The 24458-nt window shown below is 33.9% G+C and overlaps 1 long non-coding RNA gene across 2 annotated transcripts in view; it reads left to right on the top strand.

The window, feature by feature from the left end:
• The window catches only part of LOC140639751 (uncharacterized), a 95817-nt gene extending 71592 nt beyond the window's left edge, over positions 1-24225 (top strand). Inside the window, exons 1-3 of one of the 2 annotated variants that reach the window (XR_012036366.1) lie at positions 14572-17742; positions 23074-23192; positions 23624-24225. This is a non-coding gene — a long non-coding RNA (uncharacterized lncRNA). Of the gene's footprint in view, positions 1-14571; positions 17743-23073; positions 23193-23623 lie in introns of those variants that run through there. The other variant, XR_012036367.1, reaches the window with a different exon arrangement.
• Positions 24226-24458: the final 233 nt, after the last annotated feature.

Genomic DNA, 24458 nt, shown 5'->3' with positions numbered 1-24458 from the left:
TAATATCTACAAAAAACAAACATAAGCATTTTATTGTTTAAAAATATAAATTATATATCATGTACCTTTTAAAAGAAATACTGATTTGTCTTTATGTAGTCACTTTGAATTTGAAAGACCTGCATATGCAATTGTTCAGCAATTCACATCTTCAGGTCGAACTTCATTTTATAATACATGCAATGTTGATAACCTTGGTAGCTAAGCCTTAATTTTTCTATTTTCTGCCTTTGTGATTTTAACTTTTGGCCTAAAACTTTCTTCAATGCTCCAGCATACCTATTATTTCAATATATTATTTTTTATGTTCCCTAACAGAAGCAGTCATTTATGCAGAAGTAATAAATTGTAAGTATTCTTACTGGCTGTTTCAGAGGAACTATCAGGAATGCAAATGGGAAACTGCTCTTTGAATTGAAAATACAGACTTTCGTTGTAACTACTGCCATGGCAATAAGTGTTTATTTCTAGTTGAGTATAACATATACTGCTTGAAAACAGGCATATAATATCAATTAAATATTGTGTACATAAATGTTTATATAATCAAAGAAATGTATAGAATCATATAAACAGCAATTAGCAGCATTAGAAAGGCAGGTTGGAGATGGAAAGTGGGTAGGGTGGAAGTGGAATGAGAAGAACAGTACAGATTTTCTTTTCAGAACCTTCAATGTCTTTGCTAAAAGAGCATGTGTTTAAATATCAAGCTATAGAATTAAATTCAATGTCGCTATTTTAAAGCACTTGGGGGAGGAGAGAGAATTTAAGAAATGCAGTCAAATATTTAGCATTTTGTGCTTGAAACATAATTCCATCCACATATTTTATTGTTGTTGGAAAAGTCAGTTGTTTTCAACAAAATCAAAGTTAAAGATACAATATTAAATAAAACAATTCTTTCTTTTTTTAAGATTTTATTTATTCATGAGAGACAGAGAGAGAGAGAGAGAGAGAGAGAGAGAAGCAGAGACATGGGCAGGGCTCCCAGGATCATGCCCTGGGCCAAAGGCTGCGCTAAACTGCTGAGCCACCGGGCTGCCCACAAAACAGTTCTAGAACTTAGGATTTTTAAAGAGGAATGTGTTTTTACACTTATACATTATCTTCCTAGTGGAGAGGTGGTAATTCAGTTAACATGAAGATGCAGAAAATATGTTTCACTTTGAGTTTCAAACTCTATAGGTAAATAACAAAGATCTTAGCTTTTAAAACACTGCGGTATACCACTGTACTTAAATGAGTTACTAGATTATACTGCATAATTTCCATTATATTATTAACTTTATATATATTGCCTTATATAGATAATAATGAATATTTTCATATATTGAAATTACTATAACATAATTGCCTTGTGACTACAATTTTCTCCAAATTCAGTTCAATTTTATTCTTCCTTTGGAATATAAAATTTGGAATGGGCTTATGGAAAAAAATCACATTTAGTTAATTATACTTATACTATAGAATGTTTTTTAGATTATTTCATGTAGACTTCTACTAAAGTAACTATTTAAGAAGATAAGAGGGACTGATGAGATGTGGATCAAATATAGTAAAGAGTTATAATCAAACCTAGTCTGTTAAAAATAAAAGTAAATAAAACATACATAAATAAAATTCAATGTTCACATACTCCCTGAGCCTAATAAAACCTTGAAAATGTGAACTAAAAAAATAAGTATAGAAAAATCAAAGTAAACTTTGTGAATATTTAGAAATAGAGGGATCCCTGGGTGGCGCAGTGGTTTAGCGCCTGCCTTTGGCCCAGGGCGCGATCCTGGAGACCCGGGATCGAATCCCACATCGGGCTCCCGGTGCATGGAGCCTGCTTCTCCCTCTGCCTGTGTCTCTGCCTCTCTCTCTCTCTCTGTGTGACTGTCATAAATAAAAAAAAAAAATATTAGAAATAGAGATTGTAGAAAGTAAACTTTTAGTTAAGTGAAGGTTGAAAATGTAACCCCATGTAGAAGCAGTTGGAATTTTAATACAAAACAACTAAAAAAGGAAGAACATTTGAAATATGCAAACTGAAAGAAATGAAGTTAAAAGAGAACCTCTCTCTCCTGGAGAAATAAGTCCAGGAATGCCCCGCTGCTTCTCTTTGATAAAGTATTTACTAAACTCCTAATAGACTAACCAAGGAGCACAGACCTTTAAATCTCTTAAATATTTTAAAGAGTAACTGTAAATCATATAATTTTAATTTGTTTTCATATTTATTGATGTTAGATCATAGAAGATACAGCAATAGATGACTTACAGATTGGTTATCTTATAATTATAAGCCTGATTAAATGCTTGAAATTAAAACAAGAATTCTGATGGTCATATGATTTATTAATATCTAGATGTATACACTACTGAAAAACTTTTATTTAGCACCTAATATGTAACAAGACCTAAGCTAGGCATGAGTTGTAAATGAGTTAAAAATTGCGCCTGCCCTCATGTAAATAATAAAAGAAAAACTCAAATACTTCAGTATTTAAAGTCTAAAACATTCCAAGAGTCGGAACTTCCAATATCAGGATTTTGTTTATTACTTTGATAGATATATGTTTTATAGGAGTTTTAATTGTACAAATTGAAATGAGAAAAGAGTGAACAAAAAAAATACAAGCCTATTAGTTGTCATGACAATAAAAAGCAACAGCAAGAAAGGAATATAAATAAATCTCTTTCTTCCTTTTTAGCTCTAAAAATATTTCAAGATCAAAATGAGTTATTGTGGATTAAGGTACCCTTGAGAATCTCTAGTGATAGTAGAGAAATTCTACTACCAGTTTTTTGGATTTCTCTGTTTTTGTTTGTTTGTTTTGAGGAAATCAAAAGAGTGGCAGAGTAAGAAATAGACAGCTATTGCATGGCATTTAGGTGCTTAAAATTACATCATTGTACAAAGGTTCTCCTACACAAAGTGATAGAGAACAACTTGAAGAAGACTGTTTTAAAAATACACAAATATACAAACCCATGTTTGTGACATTTATAAATCAAGAAAACAGAAATAGATAAAAGCACAAAACATAGAATAAAATTTAAATTAATGAGGAAAGGAATAAGACAGGGATGTCCACTCTCACCAAGACTATTTGATACAGTACTGGAAGTTCGAACCAGAGTAATCAGACAACACAAAGAAATAAAAGGCATGAGTTGTAAATGAGTAAAAAATTGAGAGAGAGATGAGAAGACAGGAAGGAAGAAGACAAACTTCTTTTCTTTGCAGATAACATGATATTCTCTCTATAAAACCCAAAAGACTCCACCAAAAATTGCTAGAACTGATATACAAATTCAGTAAAGTAGCAGGATATAAAATCAGCATACATAAATCTGCTGCATTTCTATATACCAATTGTGAAGTAGCAGAAAGAAAACTGAAGGAATTGGTCCCATTTACAATTGATCCAAAAAGAATACGATACCTATGAATAAACCTAGCCAAAGAGGTAAAAGATCTGTACTTTGAAAATTATAACATACTTATGAAAGAAATTGAAGATGACACAAAGAAAGGGAAAAACATTCCATGCTCATGGACTGGATTAACAAATACTGTTAAAATATTTATACCACCCAAAGTAATCTACACATTTAATTCAATCTATTTTAGAATGCCAACAGCAGTTTTTACAGAGCTAGAACAAACAATCCTACAATTTGTATGGAACCACAGAAGACCTCAAATAGTCAAAGCATTTTTGAAAAAGAAAAGCAAAGCTGGAGGCATCACAATTCCAGACTTTGAGTTATATTATAATATTGTAGTACTGAACACAGTACAGTACTGGCACAAAAATAGACACACAGATCAAAAGAACTGAATAGAAAACCCAGAAATGAACCCAGAACTCTATGGTAAATTAATCTTCAACAAAGAATATCCAATGGGAAAAAGACAGTCTCTTCAACAAATGGTGTATAGGAAACTGGACAACAACATGCAAAAGAATGGAACTGGACCACTTTCTCTCACCATACACAAAAACAAATTCAAAATTGACTAAAGGCCTAAATGTGAGATCTGAAACCATTAAAATCCTAGAGGAGATTATAGACAGCAACCTCTTTGACACCAGCCATAGCAACTTCTTACCAGATAGGCCTCCTGTGACTAGGGAAACAGCAAAAATCAACTATTGGTACTATATCAAAATAAAAAGCTTTTGCACAGTAAAAGAAATAATCAACAAAACTAAAAGGCAACCTGTGGAATTGCAGAAGATATTTCCAAATGACTTATCCAACAAAGGGTTAATATCAAATATATAAAGAACTTATCAAGCTCAACACTCCCAAAAATAATATAATTTTAAAATGGGCAGAAGACATAAATAGATATTTTTCCAAAGAAGACATCCAGATTGCTAGAAGACACTTGAAAAGATGCTCAATATCAGAGATACAAATTAAAATCAAATTAAATCAATTTAATTTAAATTTAATTTAAAATAATTTAAAATAATTTAAAATACAAATTAAATCAGAGATACAAATTAAAAGTACAATGAGATATCACCTCCCACCTTTCAGAATGGCTAAAACCAACAATATAAGAAACAATAATGTTGGGGAGGATGTGGGAAAGGGGAACTGTCCTTGCCCTGCAGTGCAAATGCAAACTAGTGCAGCCACTCTGGAAAACAGTATGGATATTCCTCAAAAAGTTAAAAATATAACTACCCTAGATCCAGCAATTGCAATACAAAGAATTTACTTAAAAGAGATAAAAATATTAATTCTAAGGGATACATGCACCCCAATGTTTATAGCAGCATTACCTACAATACTCAAATTATGCAAAGAGCCCGAATGTCTACCAATTGATGAATGGATAAGGAATAAGTGGTGTATATATATATCTCTATCTATCTATCTAGATATATATACACACACACCCCATATACTATCTGGCATTAATTAAAAAAATTAAAATTAAAATTAAAAAATCATACATAAAAATATATGAAATGAAGTATTACCCATAAATAGAATGAAATCTTGCCATTTGCAATGGCATGGATAGAGCTAGAGAGTATTATGCTAAGTGAGTAAGTCATTCAGAGAAAGACAAATACCATATGATTTCACTCATATGCAGAATTTAAGAAACAAAACAAATGAATATAGGAGGGGAAAAAAGAGGAAGACCATGAAACAGACTCTTAACTATAGGGAACAAACTGATGGTTGCAAGAGGGGAGGTAGTCAGCCTATGGGTTAACAGGTGATAGGGATTAAGGAGGGCACTTATGATGAGCACCAGGCATATTACATAGAAGTGCTGAATCACTAAATTCTACACCTGAAACTAATATTACATTGTACTTTAACTAACCTGAGTTTAAATAAAAACTTGGAAGAAAAAAACCAAAAATACATAACAAAAATTCAAAAAAGTTAAATTAATGAAGAAAAATGAACGCTCAGAAAGAATTTTAACAGCATTACATAAAGGACTACCATATACTGGAAATAATAATAAATAGTATTTTATTTAGGTCCTAATGCATCAAAGAAAAATGATGAGAGTTGACTATAGAAGAAACTTGTTACATATATGCCTTTTATTGTAAATACTGAATTTATTATGCCAAATAACACTGAAATTATAAATACTGAAAATACTGTATAAAATACTGAAATTATTATGCCAAAGGTATATTTTAAGAAAAATCTGAATATTTAATTGGCAAAATCAAAATTCTCAAAAAATGAAACTATAAAGCCAGATGAGAAATTAGAATAAATCAAGAGGACCAGATATTATTTATCAGAAAAATTTTTTTTTCAAACACACAAGGGTTTATTTACAAGCTCAAGTTGGGTCCAAGTGTACCCAACACAGCAGAGCAGGGACTTGGACCCCGAGGTGGGTTTCAGCTTAGTTTTATAGGCTGAAGATCTAGGGGATCTTCAGAAGGGGTGGAGGAATTTCTCAAGTTCTGTTTACATTTTGATATGGGGCTTTCAAGGGCTTGAGCTCTGTTCTTATTCTAATAGGGGCTTCCTGCCCTTGGCTTGGGCTCTGTTCTTATTCTAATAGGGGCTTCCTGCCCTTGGCTTGGGCTCTGTTCTCATTCTAATAGGGGCTTCCTGCCCTTGGCTTGGGCTCTGTTCTCATTCTAATAGGGGCTTTCTAGGACGTTAAGCTGTAAGCTGTTTTCTTCCTGTAACTGAAGTAAGGTAAAGTTCAGCTCTTATTCACAGGGGCCTGGGATGGCTGTACTTGTGATAACATTGAACTTAAAGTGGAATGGCCTTAATTTTCTCAGCCTCCACATTTCCCCCTCTCAGAGGAACCTAAGGAAGGACCCAATCATGGGTCCAGGTTGCTCTCAGAGTGAGCCAGGGGAAATGATTAAACCAGGATTCTAACCAACCTTGTTGCTATTCTCGCTCCCATTTACATTCCAGGTAAGAAGCAACATCTTACGTTTAAGGCAGCACATAATCCCCCCCACACACCCTTTGTTGTAAGAAGACTAAGTCTAATCCCCTTCTATTTTGAAAGACAACCTCAGACTAGGGAGTCTCGGAGGTGGGAAATAAGTGAGAACGGCGCAGTCTTAGCTTTAGGGGATTGTCCTTGTTCGGTTGGCTTTTCCATTCTGGAACAAAGTCCTTGAGAACAGCGTGTGGGTCAGCTGGCCGGACGTGGGTGTAGTGGACCCAGGGAGTAATCCTGTCGACCTTGAGAGTGGTGGGAGTGGTCAGGATCATGATGTAAGGTCCCTTCCAGCGAGGTTGAAGTGTCCATTGTTGGTATCTCCCCAGGTACACCCAGTCACCTGGCCGATATCGATGAGAATTAGAATGCTAGTGGAGAACTGACAAAGACATGTAATGAATAGTTGAAAATATCAGTATGCATAAAAGATGAGAAAACAATATATTGCACTTTGTCTTTAGAAAGGATTAAAGTTACTGTCCTTGAAGTTCTGAAAAAAAGTATTCATTATTTTTAAAGATAGAATGCCATGTAACTTTCCTCCAATATTGATGTAAATTTTAATATGGTTTTCTCATTCATTCACATCTTCAACCAGCATTTACTGAGCACACTTTATGTTCCAGAAAAATATAATGCTTTTATTGGCACAACTAGAATGGACAAATGATGAAGACCATTAAGATGCTCACAATCTATGAGTGAATATTAATATATAACAGACTACTTAGAGTAATGGTTATTAAGCGCTATAATTAGGATTGCCATAAATACAAGTGCCCAGGTGAAACATTTTTATTAAAATGTCAGAGGAAATGATAATTACAGAATTAAATTCTTCACTTCCTACTAGAATTACATATATTACATAAGCTCAGCTAAATTTTTGACAGAAAAGAAGAAAATCTTAAAGGTAGTCTAGTTAACAATGGCTTAAAAGATATATTGTAATTAACAAATGCATCAAAATCATTATGTTTCTCAAGTGTTCATTTTGGGTAAAAAAACCCAGATACATCTTTTATTTTAAAGTTATTTGCATAGTACCCTCAATTAATCCTAGCAAGATAAGAATCTAGCAAAAACAGAACTAAGCCAAAACCATCTAGTGACCAAACAGGAAACATATAAAATCTTTTCACTATACCTGTATTTGTTGAATGTTGGCCATAGAAAAGTATGAAATAAGAGCATGCCTCTAAAATTTGAATGGTCAGTCACATCAGCATATTAAATGTGAATATGAATAAACTAAAATAGAAGTCAATATCAAGAAGACAGCCAAAAAATGTAGGTAAGGACTTTCAGCTGAGCAAGAACTACATGAACAGTTGTTGATCACTACAACTACAGGTATAATTTGGCATTACAAAAGGCAGGCAAGGAACGAATCAGGAACGCCTTAGAAGTGTAAGAACTAAAATATATTTTCTTATATATTCAAATATTTACTGAGCAAGTACTCTATGAAAGACACTTTATATAAAATACTATTATGAAAATTTTTAAGTTTGAGTCCTTACTTGTGGAAGTTACCCACTGAAACAGCTTAAAACACACACCACTACCACTACCAACAAAAACCTTTATAATACTTCTCTAGATTGGTTTGTTCAAATTTTTAGAAATTCCAAACTAAGAGTCAGTTAGGTTCTCTTTCACCAGTAACCCAGACTAGTGTTTTAGCTCTTAGTTGGTGGGGGCAGGGGGTTTATGGTATGTATGTTTCTGAAAGGCGTTCAACATCCTCATTGGAAAAGGGGATACAGAAATCCAACTTTTCTGGATTCCTGAGGTTAAAACAGTATGCTACATAAAAACGTAATATTCACAGGGCAAAAAGGAGCAGTTAGGAATTAAAAAATAATGATGGCAAAAATGAGGGGCAGCCCGGGTGGCTCAGCGGTTTAGCGCTGCCTTCAGCCCAGGGCTTGAACCTGGAGTCCCAGGATGAGTCCCACATTGGTCTCCCTGCTTCTCCCTCTGCCTATGTCTCTGTGTGTGTGTGTGTGTGTGTGTGTGTGTGTGTGTGTGTGTGTTTCTCATGAATAAATAAATAAAATTAAAAAAAAAAAAAGAATCCAAGATAAAAAGTTGTTCAGATGTTTTTAATTTTATTAATGTGTAAGAGAAACAGAAGCATTTGGCGCTGAATTTGGCAAGGTACAGAAATAGTTGTCAGAATACATGGCAATTTTTGAAGATATGAAGTGGCCACAATTCATTGACCATTGATAATGTCAAGGTTAGTGACTGTGAAAGAAAGTTTTTTTTTTTTTTTAAAGCAATTTTGTTCCATGTTACCTATTTGTTTTAATTAATTAAAATTGAGCTATCTATCTAGTTCCAGGAAATTAAAATATTCTTATGATTAGGAATAAATCCAAAGACCTTATCATAGCTCAGGAGACTTCAAAATATGGTTCTTCCTACTCCACTTATTTCATCTCCTGTTAAGATTTTCTTCCCCATTCTGTTATAGCCACAATGAACAAATAGCTTCTTTATACCCCTTATCCACATTATTATTATTTTATTAGCATGACTAAGTGTTCCCTTAGCTTGGAACACTCTTGCCCAAATCTTCATGTGACTTAGATCCATCTCATTAATCAGTTCTCAGTTCAAATGTTCTCTCTTCAAAGAAGTCTGACCTAAACCTCATTGAAGATAACTTTCCTTCCTTTTTTCTTTCTTCTCCCTTTCTAGTCACCCTCTCTAGTATCTTTCATACCACTCATCACACTGAAATGATCTTGTTTATGCATCTGCTTATATACTTCTCTCTCTAGTTCAAGAAGACAGGGAGCTTGTTTGTACTGTTGTTGCTTTCAGTTGTTTCTGCAATATGCCTAACAGTGCTTGGCCTATCATAGGCCTATCAAAAACCAATCATTGAATATATGAATAAATGTTGTGAGTAGATAACCACACTGCTTCTTTATATGCATATATCCTCACAAGGTACATTATTAACTTGAACATTGTAGATTTGTGTTGCGGGCAATTTTCTATGGAGCTTGGAATCTCCTAATTGCCATGCATACTTAAGAAATAAATGAGCTAAGAAAAAAAAATCAATCAGCTGATGCCATCGATGTAAAAATTAATGACTTACCACACCCAAAATATAGATTGTAAGGTCCCAGAGTAGTAAAAATTAAGACAGAATTAAAAAACAAAACTGGACATATCACAATTCCAGACTTTCAGTTATATTACAAAGCAGGAGTAATTAAAACAGCATGGTACTGGGGTACCTGGGTGGCTCAGTTGGTTAAGCATTGACTCTTGATCTCAGTTCAGGTCCTGATCTCAGGGTCATGAGTTTGAGCCCCACATTGGGCTCCATGTTGGGCACCATGCTGCCTACTTAAAACAACAACAAAAAACCAGTATGCTGGTATGCATAAAAATAGACACAAAGATCAATGGAATAGAATTAAAAAAACAGAAATAAACCCATCATTATATGGTCAATTAATCTTTGACAATAGAGGAATGGATATACAATAGGAAAAAAAAAAGTCTCTCCAACAAATGGTGCTAGGAAAAATAGACAACAAGGTTAAGCATCTGCCTTTGGCTCAGGGCATGATCCTGGGGTCCTGGAATCGAGTCCTGCTTCAGGCTCCCTGCATGGAGCCTGCTTCTCCCTCTGCTTGTGTCTCTTCTTCTGTCTCTGTGTCTCTCATGAATAAATAAATAAATACATATTTTTAAAAAGTCAGAAAAATAGGCAACAACATGCAAAAGAATGAAACTGGACCTCTTTCTTTCGCTATACACTAAAAATGAATTCAAAATAGATTAAAGACCTAAATGTGAGACCTGAAACCATTAAAATCCTTGAAGAGAGCACAGGCAGTAGCAACATTTTTTTAGATATGTCTCCTGAGAAAAAGGAAACAAAAGTAAAAATAAACTCTCGGACTACATCAAAACAAAAGGCTTCTGCACAGTAAAGGAAATAATCAACAAAGCTAAAAGGCAAACCTATGGAATTGGGAGAAGATATTTGCAAATGACATATCCAATAAAGGGTTAGCATCCAAAATTTATTAAGAACGTGTAAAAGTCAACACTCAAAAATCAAATAATGCGATTAAAAATGGGCAGAAGACAGGAATAGATATTTCTCCAAAGAAGACATATAGAAAGCCAACAGCCACATGAAAAGATGCTCAACATCACTCATCGTTAGGGAACTGCAAATCAGAGGTGTCAGAATGGCTAAAATCAACAATACAAGAAGCAATGAGAGTTTGCAAGGATGTGGAGGAAAAGGAACCCTGGTGCACTGTTGGTAGGAATGAAAACTGGTGCAGCCAATGTGGAAAACGGTATAGAGGTTCCTCAAAAAGTTAAAAGAACTATCATATGATCCAGTAATTGCACTACTAGGTATTTACCCCAAAAATATAAAAACAGTAATCCAAAGGGATACATACACCCCTATGTTTATTGCAGTATTATTTATAAGAGCCAAACTATGAAAGAAGCCCATCAATTGATGAGTGGAAAAAGATGTAAGATCTATCTATCTATCTATCTATCTATCTATCTATCTATCTCATGCAATATTATTCAGCCATAAAAAAGAACAAAATCTTCCGATTTGCAACAACATGGAAAAAGCTAGAGAGTATAATGCTAAGTGAAATAAGCCAGTCAGATAATGATGAATATATGATTCACTCATATGTGGAATTTAGGAAACACAAGAAATAGGCAAAGGAAAAAAAAGAGGGAGAGACAAATCAAGAAACAGACTTTAACTATGGAGAACAAACTGATGGTTACCAGAAGGGAGGTGGATGGAGGGATCTGGGAAATAGGTGATGGGATTTGAGGAGTACACTTATCACAATGAGAAAAATAAAATAAGACAGGGTTTTTTTGTTTGTTTGTTTAGCTAACAGAATGTTAAAAAAGTTGAATGACTTATGGCCTAAGAAATATTATGCGAATGACAATATAACTAGACCTAAATCTCAATTGTATAAGCTTTCTAAAAGCTATAAATGATAGTTTCCTAGTCCTATGATATCTGCCCTTTCTAAATATAAGAAACAGCACCAAATGGAGGAAAATTACAGGATATAAAAGCTGCATTATTTCATCCTTTGTGAGACATTATAACATCTTCTCTTTGTGGGGTCTTATGATCTTAAATTTCCAACATTATGGAAGAATCGGAGCTATTCTCATAACCTAAGCACTTCCCAAAAGCTCCAGCTCCTAATGCCATCATCTTCTGGAGTTAATATTTCAATATAAGAATTCTGAGGGGGACACAAATATTCAAACCACAGAGTTAGACACCATTGTTATTTCTGCCTTATAAATGGAAAGTTGAACTGCAGAAAAATTAGTAAATTATCAAAAATAAAACAACTATTAAGTAATAGACTAGAGATTTGAAATAGGGAAGCCTAGTCCAGGGTTTCAGCTTTCAACCAGTATAGTTCAGGGAATAGATGGAAAATTAGCTGAGATAGATTTCAAGAATATAGCACAGATGTAACTGGATTCCTCTAGTCTTCTACAGTGGTTACTCTGTATATCATTAATATAGATCTAGGTTGATATTTTTACTGTTTGTTAGGATTTGTTCAGTATATGGGCAGCCCTGGTGGCTCAGCGGTTTAGCACCGCCTTCAGCCCAGGGCATGATCTGGGAGACCCAGGATCGAGTCCCACATGGGGCTCCCTGTATGGAGCCTGCTTCTCTCTCTGCCTGTGTCTCTGCCTCTCTCTCTCTCTCTCTCTGTATCTCTCATGAATAAATAAATAAAATATTTTTTAAAAAAGGATTTTTTAAGTATATATGACAGTCATACATCTAAATACCGTATCTTTAATTGCTGCATATGATTTAAAACAACTTTTTTGCCAAGGCTGATCCTTTGATTCTAAAGAAGTGTATTTGGATGATAATCCACATCAAAACTCTTAAGTGATTGATCCATCCCATAAAATAGTTATACTGAACTTTAATGCTTTTTAAATGTAAAATATGAGCTATACCATCAAGTAGCCGCAACTTAAAATATGAGATTTAGGGTATTTTTGGAAAGGATAGTGCATTGAAAATTTTTAACAGCATAAAATGCAAAATTACTTACCAAATATCATTTACATTGCTCAGTAATGTTACTTAATACATGATTATTGCATTAGAGTATTTTAAGAATGTTATCCTAAATGCTCTTAGTTTAAAGAGAAAATATTTATAAAAATACTGATATTTTGAAAGTGTTATAATCTTGTTTTAAAGATATGTGGTAAATACACAAATATTTATGGTAATTAAATAGATCCATATGCATATACTTATATGAGTATTACAGAGAGCTGGTAAGATCTCATTCTTCATTTCTTAAATATTTAAATCTTCATATAAGAAGAACAATTCAGGGATCCCTGGGTGGCGCAGCGGTTTAGCGCCTGCCTTTGGCCCCAGGGCGCGATCCTGGAGACCCGGGATCGAATCCCACGTTGGGCTCCTGGTGCATGGAGCCTGCTTCTCCCTCTGCCTGTGTCTCTGCCTCTCTCTCTCTCTCTATCTCTCGAATAAATAAATAAAATATTAAAAAAAAAAAAGAAGAACAATTCATATTGGACTGTCTGAATATGCAGAATGATTCAGGATGGGAATACAAAAACAATTGCTAGGCAAAAAGCAAAAAGGAAAAAGAAAGAAAATCAAATAGTAATTTACAACTTCTCATTATGATTAATAGTTCTACTGTATCCTCAAATGTAGTGCTGGATAAAATATTAGATGTACTTGATAATTATTTATATTTACTACACTTTTATAATTGATGCTAAGCATTTTCTTGAATTGTCTAATTGTCTTCTATCACAAGTTATTCATTAGAACATAAATCTAAAACACAGATTTAATATGATTTACATTGCATTGTCATAACACAACAAAAACCGTTTTTTTTTTCCTAGAGGGAACTAGTTACAAACACGGAATTATAATTTTGAATCATAGTTAGAATTAGAATGCTGCTTATCCTGAAACATTTATTCTTCTATTGCTTTAATATTGGTTTATTAGCAATTATTAGAATATATTAAATAGTGGCAATAGGGGAGCCCCGGTAGCTCAGTGGTTTAGCGCCACCTTCCGCCCAGGGCATGATCCTGAAGACCCGGAAGCCTGCTGCAGGATCCCTGCGTGGAGCCTGCTTCTCCCTCTGCCTGTGTCTCTGCCTCCCTCTCTCTCTCTGTCTCTCATGCATAAATAAATAAAATATTTTAAAAAAATAGTGGCAATATAAGCTGTAAATAAATCTACATTATTTGAATAGGCTGTGGTTTTCCTAATAAAAAAAAGTAAGTAGTGTTTGCTATATACTATTTTTCATTAATATAGTTGCAAAGGAGATTCAATTAAAGCAAAATATTCTGACTATATAAATTCCAGCTAGAATAAAGATCAAAAGTTGTACTCATTACAACTATTATAATTTGAACAAAAGGCAAAAGGACAATCAAGATCCAAACACAAGAGACTCAGGTTAGTATGGTAATAGAAAGTATTGGTGTCAAGGTCCTATGCCAATACAGCTACTAAAAATATGTGAAAAACTTGCAATTATTTTATTCCAATCTGAGACAAACTTCCAAAAGAGGAATACTACTATTAATAAGTTTTTCCCTTTGGCATCTGCCTTTTCAGAGAAAGTATCTTCTCAGTGTGCCTGGTCTAATATTTTATCTTGGTTTGACTCTTTTTCTTATTTGCCAAGGTATACAGGATTTTACTTTAAATTGATTAACCAGGTAGAGGGAATAACATGACAGCTATAATCACAACAATAAGGATACAGCCAATAAGGATCAAGGTAAAGGATATTCCAGGTAAAGAGGATAGCTTGTTCAAAGGATTTAAGATAGAAGCTATGTATATTCATGAAATTAGAAAAAGAATAAAAAAATCATACTGAATCTGGTATTAGTAGTACAGTAAAGGTAAGAGAAAGAGGGTGTAGAGGTTGGAAAGGTGATAATTATTTTCTTAGGTTTATTATTATTTTGTACAGAAGTGTGATTTTTGTTTTTTAAATGCAAGTCTGTTATGCTGAGAACAAATTGTAAAAAGATGGGCAAGAGGGGAATCAGGAAATCAATTAGGAAACAATTGCTTTGTTTTATGCAAAAGATAAATGTAGTAGTTCTGACTAGCTGGCAGTGGTAGAGAAGAAAGAAATAGAAACTGATGGAATGAGAAAAACAAAGGAAATAAGACTGTAAAGGGGACAGTTTGAATGGGACTGTAAAATCATTTACTGAGAGAAATATAGATGTGAAAGAAAACTATAAGAAATCAAGTTCTTTTTTTAGAACATGCTAAATTTGAGGTGAATATTAGATAACAAAATGATGTGGCCTAATATACAGCCTGGATATATGAATCTGTAATTCTAGGGAACAATCAGAGTCAAAGGTACAGATTTGAGAGTAAGTCTCTCTCACTCTTCACTTACCCTTCACTCACCCTTATTCCTCATCTGGAGATGTATCATTTCAGCTTTGAAGTAAATTGATCTCTTCAACAATTACATTCTGTTCTTTGCCAACACTGCCATAATCACAATAGTTTGGTGATTAGTTTTGATAGCTGATAAAATAAATCTCTAGTTTTTGCCTTTTTCAAAACCATCTCTGCTATTTTGTTCCTTTGCAGTTTCATACCAATTTTAGAAGTAGCTTGTCCTACAAATTTAGGTTCTGCATATTTTTTGTTATATTAATTCTTAAGTACTTGTTATATTTGATATTATTTAAAATTACATATTTTATCAACATATACATGAAAGAAATTGTATATAAGCTATCATTTTAGTTGGTAAGTTTTTTACTAAAACACGTTTTAAAAAATCTTGTTTAAAAACTAAGATTCTGAAACACATAGCAAAGGTACTCAGTGACATTATTTTAATATACTTGCCCCCTTTTTCATTGAGTAGAACCCACTATCAGGCTTAATTTGTGTGGTGCCAGAGGTTGAACATTCATTTACTTCAACTGAAACTTTTAAAAAATGCAGTCTCATTACAGACAATTTAGAAAATACAAGTAAAAATTCTTATAGTCTCATCAATCAAAGACAGTAACATTTAACTGCATTTAATCTTTATGTTAGTTTTTCTACTCATCTCTTGGTTTTCTTTTGATGTGTTTCTATGTATTTCTTTCACTACTAAAGTAAAATATTTTTCAACTTAATGTATGAATACTCTAATTTCCCTACTAAACTTAAGGGTAAATACTTGAAAAATCTATCCAGAAACTTATATCAATAAGACTGACTCACTAGGCAATGAAACAAAAATGTGAATATCCCTCAATTTTATAGATTTGCCTGAATTATATATCTAATTTCAATTCACAACTCTGTGTATGTATGACATGTCACCCAGAACACTTTCAAACCCCCTTATTTTTAGATATCCTTTTCATTATCCATGACTATGTAAAGGCATTTATGTTCATGTTAAGCAGGTGTGACATATTATCTAGACAATAAAAAAGATAAACATTAAACTTTTTGAATGTCAGCAAGTGTCCAATCAGGAACCAAATAATTTAAGACCTAAAAGTCTAAGAAATTAGGAGGTTAGTTGGAATGGGTGTTCTCCAGAGAAAAGAAAGATTTAGAAGTGCCATTTCAGACTTTCACCTATATTCCAACCACCCTGCCACTGGCTGACTGCCTTGTTGCCTGTCATCTGATTTTGATCTCTCCCCCACTAGTATACAGAGTAGATTAAAAGCAGGCAAGATTTCATTTGGAATTTGTTGGGTCAGTTTATTTGATGTTGAGATAGAATGGTAAAGACCTGGTAGTAATACTGACATAATATAAGAAGTTTTACATCTTTGATTGGCTTTCAGCCATTACAGCAACAATCTCCATCACTGTGTTATAAATTTTGGATGCAGCTATCTAACAGAAGGCTAACGGAGATTATGAAGAGACAACTGTTTGGCTCATTATAAAGTCAGATGTGTTCTTTGGCATTTGAGTGGACAGCAGAGACTTTGACATTAACACATGGCTCATTAGGAATGAATTTGAGCTTGGCCTTTTGCTGCACTTAAAACAAAATATCTACTATAGAAAAGTAACTCCTTTAAAATGCCGATACAATGTCTTAAACGTACATAGCTGTAATTTAAAATGAAGGCACTATTCCTCTAGGCATTTGCCATTAAGAGCACAGTGCGTGTCTTAAAATTGTGAAGAAAACAATGAAACAGCAGAAGATCATGTTCCTTTTATCTTTCTTGTTCCTAGTGACAAATACACTGACTTTTCCTGTTCCTCCTAACTGTTTGTCATGTTCTAGAAGAGGCCATCTTGTAGTTTTGTGATAGGGTCACGTTTACAGCATTACATAGTAGTTAATGGTCAGTTATCACTTTTATGATAAATTTGATTTTGCAACTCTGCTGATTCAATTTTCACCAAGCTGAAACTTGAAACATAAAGCAGTATACTACCTTGAACCTACAAAGCAGAATAGTCTTTGATATTAAGGCAGCTTAGTAATGTGTATTTAAAGCAGTGTGTACACTATTAACACAGTGTTTAACTCACAGTGTTTATCAGCTTTGCTTTCTTCTAACTGCATCATTTTTGTTGCTTCAAATACTTTCAACTTCGTACAATAAAATACGGAGTGTTTTATTCTTAAATAATTTGAATGCCACTTTCATTTAATTTTTTTAAAAGATTTTATTTATTTATTCTTGAGGGAGAAAGAGAGAGAGAGAGGCAGAGACACAGGCAGAGGGAGAAGCGGGCTCCATGCAGGGAGCCCGACGCGGGACTCAATCCCAGGACTCCAGGATCACACCCTGGGCCGAAGGCAGGTGCTAAACTGCTGAGCCACCGGGCTGCCCCACTTTCATTTAATTTTGAACAAGTCTGTTATAATCTGTTTTGCTGATCTGAGAATTTAAGATTATAAACAAATAAATGCTGCTTTCGTAAACTATGTGTATCAAAAATATGCACGGAGTCAATTGAGAGAAGTGTCTGCCAGTCCTGTCAGTTATGATGAAAATTACAATTTCCTCATTCTTTCAGATATGTTTGTAGAAGCAAATATGATGCTCAAGAAAAAAGCACATCTATCAAATATTTCATGGACAACATGACATGACTAAAAGCTTCAGAACTTGAGTAATGCTGAAACGCACAAAATGGGTTCACATATTTTTGAACCTTGAAGATTTTAAATGATAAAGAAAAGGTAATACAAACAGTTCACAAAGCAAACAAAATAATAGATAAAATGAATCTCTCTAAGAATAGTTTGAGACTAACCCAGCATCCACAACGCCCTGTTCTGCTGCTTACTACGGGTAGGGCCTCAAAGAAGGCATATTTCATACTGCAAATGATCAAATGCTCTGCTAGGGGGGCGTGGACTAGGAATATAACAGAACTTTCCTAAAAGGCCTGTCTCATGTTAAACTGACATATATCCTACCCAGAATGAATCTATATTGTTTTATTCGTGTATTCCTTCATGTTTCCTCATACATAGGAAAACTTAGATATTTTTAAGGAACTCATTACCTTTTATATTACTTTATGTTTTTACAAGTTTATTTTAAAAATACATGATTGACCATGAGTAAACATCAGAATATGAAATGAAAATAACTACATAGTTAAATAGCAGTGAATTGGAATCAGGCTAAGTGTCTTTTAGGTATGTCCCATGATCAACTATTTAAGCTGAGTCTCCCTCTCTCTCTCTTTTTTTATTCACCTGTAAAATGAACAGAATTACATTTGCCTTCCAATCTGTGAAGAACAAAATAGAAAGCCTATAATAACATTTTTTGTACAAAATTTTATTATTTTTTAAATTTGTTTTTATTGAAGTTTAATTTGCCAACATATAGTATAGCACCCAGTGCTTATCCCATCAAGTGCCCCCCTCAGTGCCCATCACTCAGTTACCCCAATGCCCCTCCACCTCCCCTTCCTCAACCCTTTGCTCGTTTCCCAGAGTTAGAAGTCTCTCATGGTTTGTCTCCTCTCTAATTTTTCCTCACTCAGTTCCCTATAATAACACTTTATAAAAATTACAAATATACACAGTTTGGGGAAATGGTATGCATTTAGAAAATCCAAATTTGAAAAAATAATTAGAAAGCATTTATGAAATTTAATGATAGTTGAAATTCTCAGTAGAAAGTGCCTGTCTTTATTAGATATAAATTTACCTTTTTGCAGTAAAGGAAATGCATCTTAATTAAATAGGTGGAAATGTTTTTACTTCCCCATGCTTATTATTTCAAAGGATCACCATCAATTGAGAATTCTAAGTCTGAGCTAAACTCTCCTGAGCTAGAGATCCACGTGCCCCTGACCTCAAACATGTGCTGAGTTCTCAAGTAAAGGAGGATACTCTGAAGAATTATTCATTCTCTGAGATTTCTGGGTCCTTCTGACCAACTTAGATCATTCCTCATTGAATAGATGTCTTATAAGCAAAAGAAACATTCTGATTTAACCCTGTTTTGTATACATAGACAATATGTCTATATTGCTAGTTCTACATAAAATGTACAGAGAGAATAAATAGTTTGAAAATATGCCCGACCCAATTATTTTAAATAGATTTTAGATTTGGATTTGGAGAATATAGAGTAAAGCCGGTAAAAAGTCAACATAAGAATGAGAGAGAAAGAGAACCAGTGAGAATGTGCAACTGAAGAAGGATTTCATAACTAGGTCTAGGAAACTGGGTAAAATACTTATAATTATCACAGACAAGTATTAGAATAACTGTACTGAAAAGAATGCAAGATTCTCCTGTTACCTGTCAAATGTTTACTCAATTCCTAGTGTGGAAGCAGGAGGAAGATGATGTAAAATGTCTCATTTGTAATAATTCCAACATTGAAAGAAATATGGATTTAAGGGAATGACTGTTAAGAAATCACTTTTCTATTGAGTACAGCAGATAACTATATTCAATTTAAAAAAGTCTTTCATCAATGGTTTTGGCAACACTGCCATACACATATATGTATGCGCACACATGCACACAAACTTTTGTTCATTTAATTTTTTCCAATTATCATTTGATTAAAATTTAAAAGATCAGTAGTTTACATGCAAATAATGGAGATGTCACTTATGTGGCACTAAGAAAAATGGAGTCCTCAACTGAGCCTTTTCACATTCCCCAGAGATTGTCCTAATTTTCTGCAACATAGCCTGTAAACTCACTACTGCAATAAGTGAATTCACATATCAGTAGTGCTTTAGAAACAGCTTTAAATTTGCTGCACTTCTTACCTAGCCCCCTTCTGGATCTTCAGCTCCCAAAATGCACATTATATATCTTCTAATGAGTTTCAGGGGAAAAAATCTTATCTGAGTTCTCCAAGGTGTATAAGGATGCTAAGTGACTCTAAAAATGATCTGGGGTTATATACACATGTGAATTTTAGGAATAGTAAAGTTTCTCAAAGTAATTATTGTAGAACAGTTTATTGTACCTAGGTTTGCTACTATATGCAGTCTCTTATTTATCCCCAGTTCAATTCATTAATACTCCAAAATTTAAAATTAAGAGAACAACAAAAGGCTTGCAAAATAATCCTTCAGACTTAAGTCACATATACGATCACTTCTAGAAATGAAAGGGTGGAGATGATTCTCAGCACACAGGATATTTTTGGTTTTAAGCTTCAGGTCTTCATTTCTGCTTGACTATCAAATTCATTTTTATTTGTGAAGTCTTCATTTACAAGTATATAGAAGTACTCAGTTTTATACTGTTAGACACATTTGCCACATTCTTTTTTGCTTGTTCTGGACAGTGCTTTCTATCTTTTGGAATTACATTTGAGGAGAATCTATATCCCCATCATTTCTCTAACAAGGGACACTTTAAATAGACATTGGTTGCTGGTGAAATTGTAAGCAGTGACCTCTGAATGTCCTAAAGGAAAGAGCTCTCATCCATTGCCAGAAAAGGTCTCTCAGGGATATTTCTATTTGTATTTGACTAGATTTCTGAGCCTAAGAATCTTTGTGCACCACAGCGAAGGTTATCCCTCCTGGTATAATCATCCTATCAAACACTCATTTATCCTGAAGAATACTGTGCTGCTGTCTACATTTAGTCTCAGAGTAAGAATGAAGTCATTTCTCATGAAATCCCTTAATAGATATCTCTAAAACTCATTATTTTTTATTGTAAATAAGGTGCTAGGCAGTAATAAAGCATGATATAATGTAAAATATGTTAATGTTTTGTTAAGTCTCTAGATGGTTTTGTACCTTAAATCCTATCTTTCAGAAAAAGTTTCTTATATTTAAACAGGGCTCAAAATTATGTTGTTCAATAATTTTACTTTCATGGGTATATGATATAAATGACAAAAAAAAGGAGTAAGAAATGGGGATTTTAAACAGCAGGTATACTGTCTACATTGATATTCTGCTGAAGAGAAAGAATAATTTCCCTACAAGGTAAGTTCTCAGTTTAGTGAGGGATCAAACCTGATATTTGAATACAGCATTTGAAAAACCATCCATCCACAAGAAGAAAATCAACTATAAATAAAAAGTGAGTCATCATTTGAATATCCATACACATATAGATAAATTTCAATGTCTCTATTTCAGAATTTATAGTATGGAAAGGGTCAAGTAATTCTCTTCATACAGCAAAATAATTGAACTCATTCAAAAATTTATGTTTTACAAAATAGCTTGAGGTATTTGCAAGATGGTTTTGTACTTTGATCAGATTTGTATAAACTGCAGAATAGTTTAAAAAAATTAAACTGTTGTTTAGTTCATCTTTTTTAATTACAAACTTAACTCTTGCAATCTAGCTAGACTTGGAGGGAAATAAGGAAAATATGGAACCCAAAGAACTGCAGTGACAGCACAAAGATAGACTACTGAGAGCAGATAGAGGTGGAGGGGTGCTCTCCTGAGCCACAAAAGGAACAATCTGATGGCTGAGATAAAATAGAAGTCAAATTTTTTAGAGATGGTCATAGTGGTCAGCAGTGATCTTGCTGATCTTGCCATTCATGAACTTGTGACAGCATTCTAGCCAATCTTAAGGGTTAACTTGCTGACTTAACGCCCTTGATCCATAACAGGAGTAACTTTCTTTAAGATCTGGAGACTGCTGGCCTTGAGGAGTGAAGAATTAGAACTTTCGCATACCACAGAGGAAAACAAGTCTGTTTGAACTTGCCTCAGCTTTCTGATTAGCCCAGCAAAAAAATTTTAGCAAAATGTCTTTTTCTGTTAGGTGACACAAATGATTTTCCTGACCTCCCTTTGTGTATCTGTAGACCTTGTCCTCTTTTGCAGAAAGTACAGATTATTCCTGTACATCACAAAACAAGAATTGAACCCTCTTTCACAACCCTTGAGCACTGAGATAATGTTTGTATCTGGCATCATTAAGTCTGCACATGATCAAGAAATGTTATATAGGACACTGCAGTCTCTTGGCTAAACCCCTTTATAAACTCCCAGGCCAGGCACAAACCTGAGATGGAGATGGCTTTTGGACAAGAGTCTGCATTCTCCCGAGGAGGTCAGCATCCTGAATAAAGCTTAAATTCCTTTCCAATCACAATATGTCTCTTGAGTAATGATCTTCTAAGTAACCAGTAGCCATACTTGGGTTCAGTAACACCCAATGTGCTCCATGTCTTCGACAGCATTTTATGTACTCCTTCACCTTGCAAAAGAACACATTTACCATTCCAACCACTCAGTCTTAACAATGCAGATGAAAAACTGGAAACTGTGTTGGGTCCAGCATTTTCCATAGACAAGATGCCAGGGAGGACCCCATGCTTCAGGATGAAATTCTCATCAAATTTTTCCCCACAGGTGGATTTGCCACCAGAGTGCCATTAGGGTATGAGAAGTCACCACCTTGGCACATAAACCACAGAATACTACTGTGAAATCAGGAATCCTTAGAACTTTTCTTCCTGGTACTCAGAGCACAAGTTTTCTGCTATCTTTAGAACACTGACTTTGAGCTGAGCCCAAAGGAGATATGGTCCAAAGACTCACTGTTTATGATGTTGGGGATGAACATGATGGAGTTGATCAAAGTTAGGTGACCCAGTAGTGTGGTTGTGCCTCCTAGGGGTGGCAGCAGCATTTGCAAAACCCAAAACAGATAAATTTGCAATTGAACTCTTCATTCAACTTTTCCTTCCCACATGTTCCATCACATCTTCCAGAATAGTACCCTTGTATCCTATGGCCTTAATACTCTCTTCCCTTCTAGTCATAAAAGGAAAACTAATTTGATTTGATCACATTTCAATAACTTTTTTTTAGTTTTCAAATATTTCCTCATTTATTTTTCATGAATGTCATGGAAGAAACCAACAGCTTCTGCTGTTTTCTCTACTCCTTGAACATACATTCCCCAGGTTCATTTGCAGGTATGTGCAGGCATAAGACTTGATTACTATCCAGAAATGGTAATGAAAGTGTTGTGTATCATTTTAAGGCTCTAGACCATAAAATTATTTGATTTTCTCTGTGTTATTCTTTCTCTGTCAAGGTAGCATAGAAATGCTCATGCTGACCACAGAGACCACATGCTAAGAAAGGCAAAGAAGACTCCAACAGCATCCATTCCTGAATGACCATAGAGGACTCTTTCCGCTGATCTATCTTTGGGTAGTTATATCACAAATCATAAAAGTCTATTCTGGTTCATTATCCACTTTCTCGGCAATATATTTCAATAAGTAGATTATGTCACTTTATCTAATACACATGCCCATAGTTTATATATGGTAGAATTTCAGACACCCACACTTTCATGGAAAGATGAAATTTTATTTAACAATTCATCCTTGATAATTTTCCATACTAGTATGAAAAAAAAATAGTTCATTGTTCTTAAGGCTGTACAATATTTTATTTTGCTATATTTTATTTCACTAGTTTCCTGTTGATAGAAATATATTTCATTCTGCTATATATTAAATATATGCAATGCTTACTGAAAATACTTCTTTTTATACCATAATTTTATCATCTCTGACTTTTTTAAATTTATATTACATCACTTGGCTGAATTTTAACATTTTCATTTTGTTTTTCAGGAATGCTTGGATGATACCATCTTTGAGGGCTTTATGTGTTTGCAACTGTCTTCTTTATACTTAAATGAGAACTTGGCTGCCCTCCCCTCAACTCCTTCAAAAAGAAGAAATACTTGGTTCATGATCATTTTCCCTTAAGACGTGTAAGCTCCTTAGTCACCTTATATTGAATATAGATCTTTTCCTTTTTTTTTTTTTTTTTTTTTTTGCCTGAATACTCATAGGACTTTTGCTTTACCTTGGTGAGAATTGAAAGTAGAGATCTCTGAGATTTCCAAGGACATACTTTTTTACTCTATTAGTTCAATACTATACAAGGATATCAGATAAAGCACAGAGCATTCTATCTACTCTCTTTGGACAAATATGCCATTTGATATGGAGATTAAGATTTTTACCTTAACACTATAAGTGTTAATAATTTTTAGGTACGTCAATGATGCCAAAATTGTAAAAATTTTTTGCCTAATTTCTTTATATATCACCATCTCTTACATGGTACATGTATTTATTTACATGTATTTATTTACTTATCAATCTAGGTTTCATCTACTGCAAATTATATGATTTTTCAAACTTGGCAACCATTTTCTTAACTCAGTTTTAAGGTGTTTCCTTCCTAACCCTTATTGCTCTAATTTGTTTCATTTATTTTATGTCTTTATTTAGATTTTAAATATCTTTCACTAAAGTGAAAACTTATTATTTCCTACTATCATATTCTTTCTTCTTGGTTCTCAATTATTTCTCATTGCCTTCATTTTCTTAAGAGTCATATTTTCTATTTTATGATGGGGGTAGTATTTGATTCTTGTGTTATAGAAAATTCTATGTA

This window comes from Canis lupus, chromosome 9 (assembly GCF_048164855.1).
Source record: "Canis lupus baileyi chromosome 9, mCanLup2.hap1, whole genome shotgun sequence".
Lineage (NCBI taxonomy): Eukaryota > Metazoa > Chordata > Mammalia > Carnivora > Canidae > Canis > Canis lupus.
Note: the sequence above shows the minus strand (reverse complement) of the source record. Positions and strands in the feature narration are given on the sequence as shown.